Here is a 12498-nt window from a genome sequence, read left to right as displayed (position 1 = left end):
GTGAGGAATGTGAATTCGTGACCAACCCCCAACTGCCTGGCCTCCTTCCAGGCCACGGCTGAGTTCTGGGAGGCCCAAGGGCTACTGTGTAACATGGGACTGTTGACCTGAAACACACTGCCAGATATTTCTCCAGCAAAGATGGGTTTATTTGGGATCTGCAGAGAATTGCCCTTAACCGTCTGTGACCACGGTGAGCCATGTGCAAGTTCCCGTGGGGCAAGGGAAGGAGAACACTTTAAAACAAAATTTAAATAGAGGAAAATGAAGTTGGGAGGCTCTAGTAAACAAAGAGTCGGTGGCTTTCATTGGCTGAACTCTTGCCAGGGAAGAAGAGTCTTTCTTCTTCCTGTTGGGCCCTGTGATCATCTCAGGACGTGAGAGCTCCCCCTTCTGGTGGCCCAGCTCTATTTAATGGAGATTTCCATCTGTTAATTTTTTACAGGACTAGGGAAAGCCAGTTCCTCGTACCTCATCTTCCTTTCTTTTCTCCGTTTTCACCCACTTATTGTCCTTCTGGGCATCTGTTCTCTTCTGTGCGTCTTCCCCTTGACCACTGCCAAGCTCTCTCTCTCTATATGCTTTATGGTCAACAAACTTACTGACATGATTCCATAAACACCCATCTTCAGGGAACATTCATCCCTATATCTTTGTCTTCAAAGAAAACCTGGTCCCCCTTTCTGAGGACAAAGTTTTGTCCTTAGTCTTTTTAGGTGGAGCTTCCTCTGCGTCTAACTTCCCATATTCTTCAGGTGGTGGGGGGTTGATGACCTTGCTGCTCAAGCCTCAATACTTCTTCCACGCTCGGCCATCCGGCTGCACTGCCCCCTCCCGTGCTTCCTGCTGTTGTCTCCCGACTTGGAGACATTTGGTGTCAAACCATGGCACAGTTTCGCTCCCACCAAACAGGAGGAGTTACTTCAACGTCCGTGTAGATGACCCATCCAGTGTCCTAGACTTTCAATTTTGTGATCCAATCCCCGCTCTGCCGTAGCTACTATCTACTCCCCAGGCCGTTGCATTTCCCCGAATTGCTGTACTTGCTGCAATCGCATCCCTCCTCCTTTTGGTTGACTTGTTCAAATACCACCGTTTTCTGGCAGCACCAGGCCCTCCTGTCCATCATTCCACCTGTCTTCTCCCTCCACCGGTTTCCTCCTGCCTTCCCTCCCTATCCTACTTAGATACATCGTTTCATTCATTCTCTGGTCAACAACCAAATCCCTTGACCTTTGTCCTCTCATTGCTTCTTCTTTGTCAAAATTCAAACCTAAATGAACCCAACCATTCTCCTCTCTAGCTTGGGCACGAACCCCAGAGTTACATTAGAGGAAATCGCACAACTAGGCAGGTTGCTATCCTGAGAATATCGTGGCACTAACCCCAGCTGTACACTGAGCACTGACTACTTCCCAGGAATCCTACCATCCTGCTGCCCTACCTTCTGTACCTCAAATCTCTGTCCCTCTTGTCCCCATGTCCGCCCCAGGAGGTGTTCTTGCCTCTCACTTCACAAGGAAGGTGTAAACGAGCAAGCAGAAACTTCTTCAACTCTCTCTTCCAGATGAATAAAGCTATCTGCAGCTATACCCACCCACCCTATCCTGCTCCCTAATCCCACAGCTTATCCAAGTCAGTCCCTCTACCTTTGCCAGATGCTCCCACCATCTCAGAAAACTCTCTCACCTGTACCTTCAACCTCTCTCTCTCTCTACTGGCTAATATTGTCAACATCGAAACACGTTCAAATATCTTTTAAAAAAAAATCACTCCCCTAACTCTATATTTCCATTCAGATACCATTCGATTTTATCCCCTCTTCAGAGCCAATTTTCTTGGATGAGGTATATAGATTTGTTGCAGGAATGGGGATCCTTTCCAGGGCCTGAGAGTGGGCTCTTGTCTAATATTTGGAAATGAATTGTCCAAGGAGACACACGTGCCTTGACAAAGCAAAAGATTTTATTGGGAAAGGGTTTCCCGGGCAGAGAGCAGAAGGGTAAGGAAACCCAGGAGAACTGCTCTGTCACATGGCTCAGTCTCAGGTTTTACGGTAATGGGGTTAGTTTTCGGGTTGTCTCTGGCCAATCATCTTGCTTGGTCCATATTTGGTCTGACTTAGGGTCCTTCCTGGTGGCGCTCACATCTCTCAGCCAAGATGGATTGCAGCGAGAAGCACTCTGGGAGGTTGATAGGGGTTGCAATGAATCTGTAGATTGCTTTGGGTAGTAGAGTCATTTTCACAGTGTTGATTCTTCCAATCCAAGAACATGGGATATCTCTCCATCTGTTTGTATCATCTTTAATTTCTTTCTTCAGTGTCTTATAGTTTTCTGCATACAGGTCTTTTGTCTCCTTAGGTAGGTTTATTCCTGTTGCAGTGGTAAATGGGAGTGTTTCCTTAATTTCACTTTCAGATTTTTCATCATTAGTGTATAGGAATGCCAGAGATTTCTGTGCTTTAATTTTGTATCCTGCTACTTTACCAAATTCATTGATTAGGTCTAGCAGTTTTCTGGTAGCATCTTTAGGATTCTCTATGTAGAGTATCATGTCATCTGCAAACAGTGACAGCTTTACTTCTTCTTTTCCGATTTGGATTCCTTTTATTTCCTTTTCTTCTCTGATTGCTGGGGCTAAAACTTCCAAAACTATGTTGAATAAGAGTGGTGAGAGTGGGCAACCTTTTCTTGTTCCTGATGTTAGTGGAAATGCTTTCAGTTTTTCACCATTGAGGATGATGTTGGCTGTGGGTTTGTCATATATGGCCTTTATTATGTTGAGGAAAGTTCCCTCTATGCCTACGTTCTGCAGGGATTTTATCATAAATGGGTGTTGAATTTTGTCAAAAGCTTTCTCTGCATCTATTGAGATGATCATATGGTTTTCCTCCTTCAATTTGTTAATATGGTGTATCACATTGATTGATATAAGTATATTGAAGAATCCTTGCATTCCTGGAATAAACCCCACTTGATCATGGTGTATGATCCATTTAATGTGCTGTTGGATTCTGTTTGCTAGTATTTTGTTGAGGATCTTTGCATCTATGTTCATCAGTGATATTGGCCTATAGTTTTCTTTCTTTGTCACATCCTTGTCTGGTTTTGGTATCAGGGTGATGGTGGCCTCATAGAATGAGTTTGGGAGTGTTCCTCCCTCTGCTATATTTTGGAAGAGTTTGAGAAGCATAGGTGTTAGCTCTTCTCTAAATGTTTGATAGAATTCGCCTGTGAAGCCATCTGGTCCTGGGCTTTTGTTTGTTGGAAGATTTTTAATCACAGTTTCAATTTCAGTGCTTGTGATTGGTCTGTTCATATTTTCTATTTCTTCCTGATTCAGTCTGGGCAGGTTGTGCATTTCTAAGAATTTGTCCATTTCTTCCAGGTTGTCCATTTTATTGGCATAGAGTTGCTTGTAGTAATCTCTCATGATCTTTTGTGTTTCTGCAGTGTCAGTTGTTACTTCTCCTTTTTCATTTTTAATTCTATTGATTTGAGTCTTCTCCCTTTTTTTCTTGATGAGTCTGGCTAATGGTTTATCAATTTCGTTTATCTTCTCAAAGAACCAGCTTTTAGTTTTACTGATCTTTGCTATCGTTTCCTTCATTTCTTTTTCATTTATTTCTGATCTGATTTTTAAAATTTCTTTCCTTCTGCTAACTTTGGGTTTTTTTGTTCTTCTTTCTCTAATTGTTTTAGATGCAACGTTAGGTTGTTTATTCAAGATGTTTCCTGTTTCTTAAGGTAGGATTGTATTGCTATAAACTTCCCTCTTAGAACTGCTTTTGCTGCATCTCATAGATTTTGGGTCGTCATGTCTCCATTGTCATTTGTTTCTAGGTATTTTTTTATTTCCTCTTTGATTTCTTCAGTGATCACTTCGTTATTAAGTAGTGTATTGTTTAGCCTCCATGTGTTTGTATTTTTTACAGATCTTTTCCTGTAATTGATATCTAGTCTCATGGTGTTGTGGTCAGAAAAGATACTTGATACAATTTCAATTTTCTTAAATTTACCAAGGCTTGATTTGTGACCCAAGATATGATCTATCCTGGAGAATGTTCCATGAGCACTTGAGAAAAATGTGTATTCTGTTGTTTTTGGATGGCATGTCCTATAAATATCAATTAAGTCCATCTTGTTTAATGTATCATTTAAAGCTTGTGTTTCCTTATTTATTTTCATTTTGGATGATCTGTCCATTGGTGAAAGTGGGGTGTTAAAGTCCCCTACTATGAATGTGTTACTGTCGATTTCCCCTTTTATGGCTGTTAGTATTTGCCTTATGTATTGAGGTGCTCCTATGTTGGGTGCATAAATATTTACAGTTGTTATATCTTCTTCTTGGATCGATCCCTTGATCATTATGTAGTGTCCTTCTTTGTCTCTTCTAATAGTCTTTGTTTTAAAGTCTATTTTGTCTGATATGAGAATTGCTACTCCAGCTTTCTTTTGGTTTCCATTTGCATGAAATACCTTTTTCCATCCCCTTACTTTCAGTCTGTATGTGTCTCTAGGTCTGAAGTGGGTCTCTTGTAGACAGCAAATATATGGGTCTTGTTTTTGTATCCATTCAGCCAATCTGTGTCTTTTGGTGGGAGCATTTAGTCCATTTACATTTAAGGTAATTATCGATATGTATGTTCCTATTCCCATTTTCTTAATTGTTTTGGGTTCGTTATTGTAGGTCTTTTCCTTCTCTTGTGTTTCTTGCCTAGAGAAGTTCCTTTAGCAGTTGTTGTAAATCTGGTTTGGTGGTGCTGAACTCTCTCAGCTTTTGCTTGTCTGTAAAGGTTTTAATTTCTCCATCAAATCTGAATGAGAACCTTGCTGGGTAGACTAATCTTGGTTGCAGGTTTTTCTCCTTCATCACTTTAAATATGTCCTGCCAGTCCCTTCTGGCTTGCAGAGTTTCTGCTGAAAGATCAGCTGTTAACCTTATGGGGATTCCCTTATGTGTTATTTGTTGTTTTTCCCTTGCTGCTTTTAAGATGTTTTCTTGGTATTTAATTTTTGACAGTATGATTAATATGTGTCTTGGTGTATTTCTCCTTGGATTTATCCTGTATGGGACTCTCCGTGCTTCCTGGACTTGATTAACTATTTCCTTTCCCATATTAGGGAAGTTTTCAACTACAATCTCTTCAAATATTTTCTCAGTCCCTTTCTTTTTCTCTTCTTCTTCTGGAACCCCTATAATTCGAATGTTGGTGCGTTTAATGTTGTCCCAGAGGTCTCTGAGACTGTCCTCAGTTCTTTTCATTCTTTTTTCTTTATTCTGCTCTGCAGTAGTTATTTCCACTATTTTATCTTCCAGGTCACTTATCCGTTCTTCTGCCTCAGTTATTCTGCTATTGATCCCATCTAGAGTATTTTTCATTTCATTTATTGTGTTGTTCATCGCTGTTTGTTTCATCTTTAGTTCTTCTAGGTCCTTGTTAAATGTTTCTTGCATCTTGTCTATTCTATTTCCAAGATTTTGGATCATCTTTACTATCATTATTCTGAATTCTTTTTCAGGTAGACTGCCTATTTCCTCTTATTTGTTAGGTCTGGTGGGTTTTGATCTTGCTCCTTCATCTGCTGTGTGTTTTTCTGTCTTCTCATTTTGCTTATCTTACTGTGTTTGGGGTCTCCTTTTTGCAGGCTGCAGGTTTGTAGTTCCTGTTGTTTTCGGTGTCTGTCCCCACTGGCTAAGGTTGGTTCAGTGGGTTGTGTAGGCTTCCTGGTGGAGGGGACTAGTGCCTGTGTTCTGGTGGATGAGGCTGGATCTTGTCTTTCTGGTGGTCAGGTCCACGTCTGGTGGTTTGTTTTGGGGTGTCTGTGGACTTGTTATGATTTTAGGCAGCCTCTCTGATAATGGGTGGGGTTGTGTTCCTGTCTTGCTAGTTGTTTGGCATAGGATGTCCAGCACTGTAGCTTGCTGGTCGTTGAGTGAAGCCGGGTGCTGGTGTTGAGATGGAGATCTCTGGGAGATTTTTGCCGTTTGATATTATGTGGAGCTGGGAGGTCTCTTGTGGACCAGTACCCTGAAGTTGGCTCTCCCACCTCAGAGGCACAGCACTGACTCCTGGCTGCAGCACCAAGAGCCTTTCATCCACATGGCTCAGAATAAAAGGGAGAAAAAGTAGAAAGAAAGAATTAGTAGAAGAAGAAAGAAAGAAAGGAGGGAGGGAGGGTGGGAGGGAGGAAGGAAAGAAGGAGGGAAGGAAGGAAAAAAGAAAGAAGATAAAGTAAAATAAAATAAAGTTATTAAAATAAAAAATAATTATTAAGAAAAAAAATTAAAAAAACAAAACAAAACGGATAGAACCCTAGGACAAATGGTGGAAGCAAAGCTATACAGACAAAAATCTCACACAGAAGCATACACATACACACTCACAAAGAGAGGAAAAGGGGAAAAAATCATAAATCTGGCTCTCAAAGTCCACCTCCTTAATTTGGGATTATTCATTGTCTATTCATGTATTCCACAGACGCAGGGTACATCAAGTTGACCGTGGAGCTTTAATCCACTGCTCCTGAGGCTGCTGGGAGAGATTTCCCTTTCTCTTCTTTGTTCTCACAGCTCCTGGGGCTCAGCTTTGGATTTGGCCCCGCCTCTGCGTGTAGGTCACCGGAGGGCGTCTGTTTTTTTCGCTCAGACTGGACGGGGTTAAAGGAGCCGCTGATTCAGGGCTCTGGCTCACTCAGGCCGGGGGTGGGGCACGGAGGGCAGGGCGGGCCTGCGGCGGCAGAGGCCGGCGTGACGTTGCACCAGCCTGAGGCGCGCCGTGCGTTCTTCCGGGGAAGTTGTCCCTGGATCCCGGGACCCTGGCAGTGGCGGGCTGCACAGGCTCCCCAGAATGGGGGTGTGGAGAGTGACCTGTGCTCGCACACAGGCTTCTTGGTGGCGGCAGCAGCAGCCTTAGCGTCTCATGCCCGTCTCTGGGGTCCGCGCTTTTAGCCGCGGCTCGCGCCCGTCTCTGCAGCTCCTTTAAGCGGCGCTCTCAATTCCCTCTACTTGCGCACCAGGAAACAAAGAGGGAAGAAAAAGTCTCTTGCCTCTTCGGTAGGTCCAGACTTTTCCCCGGACTCCCTCCCGGCCAGCCGTGGCGCACTAACCCCCTTCAGGCTGTGTTCACGCCGCCAACCCCAGTCCTCTCCCTGCGCTCCGACCGAAGCCCGAGCCTCAACTCCAGGCCCCGCCCGCCCCGGCGGGTGAGCAGACAAGCCTCTCGGACTGGTGAGTACTGGTCGGCCCTGATCCTCTAGTGTGGGAATCTCACCGCTTTGCCCCCCACACCCCTGTTGCTGTGCTCTCCGCGGCTCCGAAGCTTTTCCCCTGCGCCACCCGCAGTCTCCGCCCGGGAAGGGGCTTCTAATGTGTGGAAAGCTTTCCTCCTTCACGGCTCCCTCCCACTGGTGCAGGTACCGTCCCTATCCTTTTGTCTCTGTTTTCTTTTGCCCTACTCAGGTACGTGGGGAGTTTCTTGCCTTTTGGGAGGTCTGAGGTCTTCTGCCAGCGTTCAGTAGGTGTTCTGTAGGAGTTGTTCCACGTGTAGATGTATTTCTGGTGTATCTGTGGGGAGGAAGGTGATCTCCGCGTCTTACTCTTCCGCCATCTTCCCGGAAGCCTCCGGGATTGTATTCTTGCTTTCTCTGATAGTTCTTTATTAGTGTATACAAAAACAACAGATTTCTGTGTATTAATCTTGTATCCTGCAACTTCACCGAATTCATTTATTAGTTCTAATAGTTTTTTTGTCCATTTCCTCTAGGTTGTCCCATTTGTTTGAATATAACTGTTTGTACTATTGTCTTATAGTTTTTTTTATCTCTGTGATACTTGTCATTATTTCTCCTCTTTCTTATTTTGCTTATTTGAGTCTTTCTTTTTTTTATTGAAGTGTAGTTGATTTACAATGTTGTGTTAGTTTCAGGTATACAGCAAAGTGATTCAGTTATATGTGTGTATATATATACATTTATATATGTACTTCAGATTAGTTTCCATTATAGGTTATTACAAGATATTGAATATAATTCCCTGTGCTATACAGTATATCCTCATTGATTATCTATTTTATGTATAGTAGTTTGTTAATTCCATACTCTCAATTCCTCATTCCCCGCCCCATCCCTTTCCCCTTTGGTAACCATAGCTGTCTGCTTGTAGAGAGGTGAATCTCCACCAAACCCAGGTGTCTGTGGGCTCTTCCAATACAATAGAAAATGAATCTAGTTAGGTCTCAGTCTAGAGGGGAAGGCAAATGTATAAGCAAATAATTGTGATTAGTGATGTGACAGAAGTCCTATTTCTCTGGGCCTGTTTTTTATTCCTCAAGAATTTTCTATCCGTTCTCAATGACTCATTTGCAAATCTGATATTGGGCCACTTATTGAAATGCTGTAATGTTCATAAAGGGTTACTTCATGGGGATTATTATTTCTCTGTCTCTTCCTCATTCCCAGTTCTCCAGCGTTTCCTCCACACCCCACTTGGACATTTCAGCTTCTACCCATTTGAGTGGGCATCCTCTTCTTCAGGTTCTTACTTAGAATGGTCCTTCACCTGATGGCCTTTAAATGCTTAATTCCACTTTAATAAGGGTCCTGTCTGCTCTTGCTGTGTCCTTTCCCTCCTGGATGGCAGGGCTGTGACAAGATGATAGGCTCGGTTGACAAAACGTTTGTTGAGGAATTTGGAAGGAAGCCTATTAAAAACTTAGCTCTGGGGCTTCTCTGGCGGCACAGTGGTTAAGAATCCATCTGTCAGTGCAGTGGACATGGGTTCGAGCCCTGCTCTGGGAAGATCCCACATGCCCCGGAGCACCTAAGTCTGTGCGCCACAACTACCGAGCCCACTCGCCTAGAGCCTATGCTCCGCAACAAGAGAAGCCACTGCAATGAGAAGCCCGCGCACCACAACGAAGAGCAGCCCCTGCTCGCCACAACTAGAGAAAGCCCGCGCACAGCAACAAAGACCCAATGCAGCCAAAAATAAACAAATTTATAAAACAAATAAAAAAACTTAGCTCTGGCAGGTTGCACAGGTTTTCCAGTAGATGGCAGCAGTGCATGAGCTGTGCAAACACCAGTTCCCAACCCTTGAAACAGAGCATGAACAGAGAAAGTCAGTGAATGACCCGTTCCTAAACAAGCGCCCAGTGAGCTCCCTAATGCATGGGCTACGTTCTGTCCATGAAGAGACCGAGGGATGGCTCCTTGTTTGGAGAGTTTTATGTATTAATGCAAAGTGGGTGTGTAGATTTTACGAATCACTAAAACAGTTGACTACTAGGGGTCAAAGTCTCAAAGTCCCTCATTAATAAGATGGTCTTCCTGTTAGAGGTGGCCTGTTTTCTAATAGTTTACAGCCAAGTTGTCAACTAACTAACCAGATACAATAGGATTGGGCTCTTCATTTCTTCTTGTAGGCTGTTTTGGTGTTTCATGTTGATGTACTGTAGTCAGAGTCAGTCTCTCTCTCTCTCTCTCTCCCTCTCCATACTTCATCTTATTCCTTCCCATCCCGTTCCCTCTCCCCATGCCCATGTTTGGCTGTCCTACTGCTTGATGTACAGGGGTATGAGGATACACATTGCCATTTAGGGTATCCTGGAGACATGGGCTTTCCATTAGAGGTCATTTGTTGGAGAGGTGTTCTCTTTACGTTTGTATTTTAAGTGAGTCAAGGTGTTACGAAAACTGGGATAGGTAATATATTAGCTGCTTATATACCACTGATGCAAATTCATTTATCTGTACTAATTAAGGCTTAGCACCCTAAATGAATGGAACATGACAAGTAAGCTTTTAAAAAACCATAGAGTAATACATGTTAAATGTAAAAAAAAAAAACAAAAAGGAGGAAATACATTTTGGTATGTATATTCATATAGTCCCCCCCACCACTGCCAAACTGATATCATTCTGTGTATACTGTACAGACGTAGTTTTTAGTAATATCATTTTAAATGACTGGCTAGTTCTCGATTCTAAGGAAGTATAATATGTTTAATCCCCTATTTTTGGGTAGTTATGTTGGTTTTCATTTTTTCTATTATAATTAATTCTTTAATGAACATACTTGCAGATAAATATTTGTATTCATTCATGATTATAGCCTTAGTACAAATTGCTAGAAGCTGAATTCTTTAGTCAAAAGGTATGCCCATTTTGAGACGATAAGCATCATCAAAGTGACCTTGAGAAAGTGTGTATGAGCCCTCGTGTCCTCTCTAACACTGAATATAATAACTTTTTTTTTTTTTTTTTTTTTTTTTTTTGCGTTATGCGGGCCTCTCACTGCTGTGACCTCTCCCATTGTGGAGCACAGGCTCCAGACGCGCAGGCTCAGCGGCCATGGCTCACGGGCACAGGCGCTCCGCGGCATGTGGGATCCTCCCAGACCGGGGCACGAACCCACGTCCCCTACATCGGCAGGCGGACTCTCAACCACTGCGCCACCAGGGAAGCCCTGAATATAATAACTTTTAAAATAGTATTGCCAATTTGATAGTTGAGAGTATTCTATTTTTTGTGTTATTTGTGTTACTGTTTCTTATCTTTATTAACCATTCGTACTTATTCTTTGTGAACTGTATATTCATGTCATTTGTCCGTTTACAATTTATAGTGATTTTTCCTCATTGATTTGTATAAACTCTTTGTATGTGAATTATATTTACCCTTTTCCTGTAGTGTATTTACAAATATTTTCTCCAATTTTACTTGCTTTTTTTTTTTTTCTGTTTTGGTGGCACCAGGTGGCATGTGGGATCCTAGTTCCCCGACCAGGGCTCGAACTGGTGCTCCCTGCAGTGGAAGCGTGGAGTCTTAACCACTGGACCACCAGGGAAGTCCCGTCACTTGGTTTTTAAAAGTTAAAATAAGTGTTAATTTTTTAAAATTTTATTTATTTTATTTTTGGCTGCACTGGGTCTTCGCTGCTGCGCGCGGGCTTTCTCTAGTTGCGGTGAGCAGGGGCTACTCTTTGTTGTGGTGTGCGGGCTTCTCATTGTGGTGGCTTCTCTTGTTGCGGAGCATGGGCTCTAGGCACATGGGCTTCAGTAGTTGTGGTGCGCGGGCTTCAGTATTTGTGGCACATGGGCTCTAGAGCTCAGTCTCAGTAGTTGTGGCTCATGGGCTTAGTTGCTCCGCGGCAGGTGGGATCTTCCCGGACCAGGGCTCGAACCCGTGTCCCCTGCATTGGCAGGTGGATTCTTAACCACTGTGCCACCAGGGAAGCCCCAAATAAGTGTTAATTTTAATTTTAAAATAGCTTTATTGAAGTGTAATTGACATAGACTGATAAAGGTAATGACCAAAAAGACAATGAACATTTCAATTACCCTGAAAGTTTCACTGAACCCATGTAATTCCTCTCTCTGTCCCCTCCCTGCCTCCTATCCCTATCCCCAGGCAACCGTTAACCTGCTTTCTGTCACTATGAATTAATTTGGATTTTCTAGAATTTTTATGTAAATGGAATCATGTGGTAAGGATGATTCATTTTACCTGGCTTCTTTCTCTTTGTCTGGCTTCGTTCTCTCAGTATAATTCCCTTTATTTTCATCCATGTTGTTGCGTATCTCAAGAGTTCATTTCTTTTTCATCGCTGGGTAGTATTACATCACAGAGACAGGTTGTTTATTCATTCGCTTGTTAATAGACATTTGGATTATTTCCAGTTTATGCCTATAACATAAAAACTGTTATGGACTTTCTTGTACAGTTGGACATATGTGTTCATATGTAGATACCTAGGCGTGGAATGGCTAGGTCACACGGCACGTTTGACTTTTTAAAGGAAATTGCCCAGCTTCTTCCAAGTGGTTGCACCACTTTACATTTCCACCAGCAGATGAGAGTTCCAGTTGCTTCCTCCCCTAACTAATACACAGTATGGTCTGTCTTTTTAATATTTAAATTGCGTTTCCTCAATGACGCATATGCTTATTTGCTGTCTGTCTATCTTCTCTGGCACTTAATATTGTTGATATTTAAGCATTTAAAAATATTCTGGATTCAAGTTCTTAGGTATTCTTTCCCAGTTTATGGATTGCCTTTTCATTCTCCACTGAATTGCCTTTGTACTTATATTAAAAAACAGATGTCCATCTCTGTGTGGACCTATTTCTGAACTTTATAGTCTGTGGTGTTGACCTATTTTTCTGTCTTGACTCCAGTGTCCCACTGTCTTGATAATCAGTCTTGAAATCAGTTAGTTTTAGTTCTCAAACTTAGTTCTCCTTTTTCAAAGTTGCTTGGGCTATTCTGGAACTTCTGTATGAATTTTAGAATCAGTTTGTCAGTTTTTACAGAAAAAGCCTGATTGGAATCGCGTTGACTGGATAGATCAATTTGGGGGAGAATTAACATTCTAACAATATTGAATTTTCTGACCTGTAAACATGGTACATCTCTCCATTTATTAAGGTCTTTATAGAATTTCTATCAGCATATACATTTTTATTTTAATTATATATATTTTAAAATTATATAT

The sequence above is a fragment of the Tursiops truncatus genome, chromosome 6, assembly GCF_011762595.2.
Source record: "Tursiops truncatus isolate mTurTru1 chromosome 6, mTurTru1.mat.Y, whole genome shotgun sequence".
In the NCBI taxonomy this organism is placed as follows: Eukaryota; Metazoa; Chordata; class Mammalia; order Artiodactyla; family Delphinidae; genus Tursiops; species Tursiops truncatus.
The sequence above is the reverse complement of the archived record's forward strand: the minus strand, read 5'-3'. Positions refer to the sequence as shown.